Here is a 5,310-nt window from a genome sequence, read left to right as displayed (position 1 = left end):
GTTTTTAAGCAGAATGCTTTGTGAAGTGAACCTGATTTTCTTACTGACTTTGATATAAATTTTAAAATTATAGAAATCACGGCATTTAGGTGCCAGAGAAGGACTTTAGAGATCATCTAGGCCAATGGTTCTTGACCCTGGCTGCACATTCGAATTACGTGGTGGGCATTTAATAAATACCAATGTCTAGGCCCCACCGAGACTCATTAAATCAGACTCTGGTCTGACCTGTCATTTTGCAGATTAAAAAGAAAAACAACCAAGCAAAACTCTGAAAGATTAAATGTGGCTTTTACATTAGGGGTCTAAGTCTAATTATGCTGTAACATAGTTTGGGAACTCCTAGCCAGGCTAAACTTCAGAAGCAAACTTACTTATAAGTAAGTAACAAGTAAGTTTCCATAATTCTGTTTAGGGCCACGTTAATTCTAAAATAGTTGACTGATTTCTCCCATGTGACATACTTTCTAATGTTATACACATTCACATCCCTGACTGATTCACAGAAGAGGTTGGTATAATCATAGTCTTAAAATGTCTTACACCTAATTTTTAAACTAAGGTACACTTATGTGGATGGCTACCCTCCTGTACATTTCACTTAAAAGTTCGACCTCTTCAGTGGCAGCATCATACTTCATGACTAATACTCGGCAAATTTTTAACATACATTTAAAACGTACAGGCAAAAAGCAATATTTGTCCCAGTTGACATCCGAAGACCTCAAAACACTTGAATTTTACATTGTACAGTGTTTATAGAAATGGAGTCAGGGATGTCAAGTAACAACTCATCTGAGTGAGTCCCCCAGTCCCCGAAGGCAGGAGTGAGCTTAGCCAGCATCTCTGAAGGCCCCGAGAGAGCAAGAGACGTCGTGCCCAGCAAGGGCTCCTTACAGTAAGAAGCCGGGGGCTCAGCAAGCCTTTGAGCCATCTTTGTAAACACTTGCCCTCATCGGCCTCCCCCAAGAACATCACCTCCCTCACCTTTCCCGCTCCCCCTAATCTGCCTCCTTCTCCCCTTTTCCCATCAGGGATGGCAAGCTCGCAGGTCACAAAGGGAAGGGGAGAGTCCAGTCTTTTTTGACTTGAGGTCCTGGTCCTCTCAGGCAAAGACCTCCCCGGAGAGATCCAGGAGGCTTTGATCTCAGTTATTTGCCTTGGGCTAAAAGACCTCTGGTTGGCCACTCCTCTAGGATCCTAATAAGGCCAGGACCTGGGATCACAGATGCAAACCTTTTTTTTTTTTTTTTTAACCAAAGGGAACACTGAGGTGCAGTGATTCAAGCTATGGAGTTGCTAGGGGAGGGTAGGTAAAGGTTTGGCAGACTGAGCTAGAACAGTCCATTGATTCACCCCTCTAAAGGTATTTACTGAGCTTCTATGATGTGCCTGTGGTTAAGTGATGTCACTGCGTTCGTGATGGCTAGGAGGGCAATCCTAGAGATGGCCCTAAGTCCTCTATGGTCCAGAAGTTTCTGTCAGGAGTGAAAGCAGGGTGGGGAGTTGAGCCTTCCTTATTCTGGCTCCCTCCACCCCCATTCTGTTCTAACTACTCTTGATTATCCCTTATAACAAACATGCAGATGAACCAAGAATCTAGCTCCAGGTCTGAAACCAAAAGAGGGAATAAAAAGAAGGGAACTTACAAGTATCTTACAGGTAAATGCTGCATGCAGCCATAAAAACGGATGTTTATAAAAAGATTAAAATTTTTTCATGGCAAGAACTGCTGAAAGCAATATGTTTTTGCCTATCAAATGAATCAATCATTTTATGAGTGGTAAGCTCTGGGGCCAACACTCACATGGCTGGTGGCAGTGAGACCAGGTGCAGCCCACCTGGAAAATATTGGGCGGTATGTACCAATGGACTTGTCATCATTTTCTTGTACCTCTTAAATCTAGATCTGGGAATTTATCCCAAGAAAATTCTGTGATCCCAAATGTAGAAAAAGCCTCATTCACAAAGACTACTTGATTCACAGTTGTATCATTTAAATTATTGAGGTGTGGGGACACCTGGGTGGCTCAGTCAGTTAAGCGTCTGCCTTCAGCTCAGCTCATGATCCTGGGGTCCTGGGATCGAGCCCTGTATCAGGCTCCTTGATCAGCAGGGAGCCTGTTTCTCCCTCTGCCTGCCGCTCCCCCCTGCTTGTGCTCTCTCTCTCTTTGTGTCAAATAAATAAACAAAAATTTAAAAATGAATAAATTAATTAATTACTGAGGCGTGGTTAAGCAAACCATGGGACATTTGTTTGATGGACTATTAGGCAGCCATGAAAACTGGCGTTTCCAAAGAAAATAAGAAAGTGCTTTTAATATAAAGTCAGGTTCAAAAACAGATACCAAGCTCCAGATGCCGAGTCTGGAGATGGACTGCTTGGCTCTCCCACTTACTATCTACCGCTGGTACTTACCTCACTGTGCCTCAGTTTTATTATCTGCGAAATGGGGGTAATAATAGGAACTACCTGATAGGTTGATAGGAAACTTAAATGAGATAAGACATAGAAAGAACAGGACCTGACATATAGTAGGCCCTCAACAGATGTTGGCTGCTATTAGTATTATGATGCGATTACAACCATGTTAAAAAGAAACCATATCAGAAGAAAATACACCAAAATGTTAGCAATTACTGTGTTTGGGTGACGAGATTCTTCCTTTTACGTTTTTGTATTTCCAAATTTTTCATTAAATACATTTCAAATTTTGGGGGCACCTGGCTGGCTCAGTTGGTGGAGCATGCAACTCTTGATTCCTGGGTCATGAGTTCGAGCCCCACATGGGGTGAAGAGGTTACTTAAAAATACAATCTTAAAAAATATATATGTCAGGGGTGCCTGGGTGGCTCAGATGGTTAAGCGTCTGCCTTCGGCTCAGGTCATGATCCCAGGGTCCTGGGATCAAGCCCTGCATCGGGCTCCCTGCTCTGCAGGAAGCCTGCTTCTCCCTCTCCCTCTACTGTTCCCCCTACTTGTGCTCTCTCGCTCTGTCAAATAAATAAATAAAATCTTAAAAATATATATATATACACATATATGTCAAATTTTTAAAAACTAAGTTGGGGGGCTCCTGGGTGGCTCAGGCATTAAGCGTCTGCCTTCAGCTCAGGTCATGATCCCAGGGTCCTGGGATCGAGCCCCGCATCGGGCTCCTTGCTCTGTGGGATGCCTGCTTCTCCCTCTCCCACTCCCCCTGCTTGTGTTCCCTCTCTCGCTGTGTCTCTCTCTGTCAAATAAAGTCTCTAAAAAAATAAAAAATAAATAAAAACTAAGTTGGAGCTAATTACAAATACAGATCTATTGAAACACTGCTTTTTGATCATTATATATGGACACACTGAGAAGACCCTGAAAAGAGAGGCCCCAGCAGGTAGTCTTCACATGACCCAAAACATCCTGCTGCCAGGACTCTGGGCATGCGCTTCCAGGGGGCTCCTTCTGACTTGGCCACCACGGCCACTTCTCATCACAGGGAGGACAGGCTCAGGTGTGCTGGGTAGTGGACGGCCACCCAAGATTTGCAAGAAAGTACCTGAGTCCCAGTCCCCACTCTGGCACCCACTTCCTGTGGGGGCTTGGGCAGACCCTTTTCCTTCTCTGTAAGGAAGGATCTCTGATGCAATTAGCAGCTTCAGAGGAGAAAAACAGTTCGAGGGAATTTTTGAGATACTGCCTCGGAGGGAGAAGAATGGATTCTGAAAACTGTAATACTCCACTCCAGCTCTCCTTCTTCCAGGGCGGAGGGCCCATCTGCTCTGTTTACACACCTGGACCTCGTGTGAAGGGCGGTTTAGAGGTGGCTCCCTGGCCATTTGTGGAATCATTCCTGCTTCCAAGCAGCACGCTACAGGCAGGTCTTCAAAGAAATACCAGAAGCCAAGTGTACTATCTGTCATCACTTAGTAATGCTTGAAGCTTTTTATATAACAAAAGGGGAAGAAATGACCCCACCTGGCATTGTGGGAGCCTGATCGTTCTTCCATCAGCTCCACACCAGAAGGGCTTTCTCTTAACTGTAAGTATTAGATCTGACTAATATGGGCAACCAATGCCTTTGGTAAGTACGATTGGAATAAAATAACGGTTTGCAACTTTATTTCATCTCATGCTACAATAAGGAAGGAATTGATAAGTTGCAGTGACAAGGAACCGCGTGGGCTTGGTTTTGGGGGTTTTTTTTTGTAAAATAGACAAATGTGTCCCATTTAAAAAAATGGCAACATCATTTTTCTACACATACTCTTGTGAGGTAGGAATTAAAACTACAGAGACAGAAGGCACAGCTACTTGTTGGTTCCTGGCATCCAGCATGGTGCTGGCCCTTAATAAATTTTTGTTGAAGGCATCAGTGAATCAGTTAATGAATTCCCAAACCAAATGGAAGATGTTCTCCTCTCTCTTGTGTGAGATGCTAGGGATATAAAATGTGTAACTCAGGGTCCCACCCTTAGCAGCTCACTCTGGTGGTGGAGCCAGACCCACAGATAGAGAATGAGTCAAATACAATGTGACTGATTCCTAAAATCATACCGCTGGTTGTCAGGATTCTTCCGGAAGCTCCTCCTGTTTCAGGTGCTTATACACAGTAAAACATAATCCCTTCCTTCAAACGTTCACAGTCTGGTCCAGAAGACAAGCATGAAGCGTAGAAAGCACAAGACCACATGGAAAGCAAAACAGAAATATGTACCCTGCGGAGACACAGCACATGCCTTCATGGCTTCACCCCCAGGGTCCCAGCATAACATAAAACAGGGCTGGGGTGCTCCTGCTTAAGCCACTGTTACCCCCCTGCCCCCATGGAGCCATGTCATGTAGGCTCCACCAATGGGGAAGAGGTGTAGGCCGGCTTGAGGGATGGGGAGTGAGACTCCATCACAGGCCCTACTAGGGAACAACAGAGGGGGCACTTTGCTCCCATAAGCGGAGAGGGTGTCTCCTGGCAGGGACCAGGGGCAAGACCAGGCAGATGGCGCCCCACCTGTCTGCCTTCGCCAGCTCCTCTGAAGGCGGGGCTGACTTACCCAAGACTTTCCATTTCTGGAGCCACGCTTATCACCTCCATCCCAGGGGATGGGCGACTAATTATGAGTTCCTGTCCCTTCCGCAGATGGGAAGGTTGTGCCCTGAGCTTAGCCATGGCCTCCACCCTCTGCCACTGCCTCCTCCCTCTGCCTCTGCCTCCTTCCTCTGACCCTGTCTCCTCCCTCTGACCCTGCTTCCTCCCTCTGCCTCTGCCTCCTCCCTCTGCCTCTCCCTCCTCCCTCTGACTCTGCCTCCTCCCTCTGACTCTGCCTCCTCCC

This window comes from Neomonachus schauinslandi, chromosome 3 (assembly GCF_002201575.2).
Source record: "Neomonachus schauinslandi chromosome 3, ASM220157v2, whole genome shotgun sequence".
Taxonomy (NCBI): Eukaryota; Metazoa; Chordata; class Mammalia; order Carnivora; family Phocidae; genus Neomonachus; species Neomonachus schauinslandi.
This window is presented reverse-complemented; position numbering follows the sequence as displayed.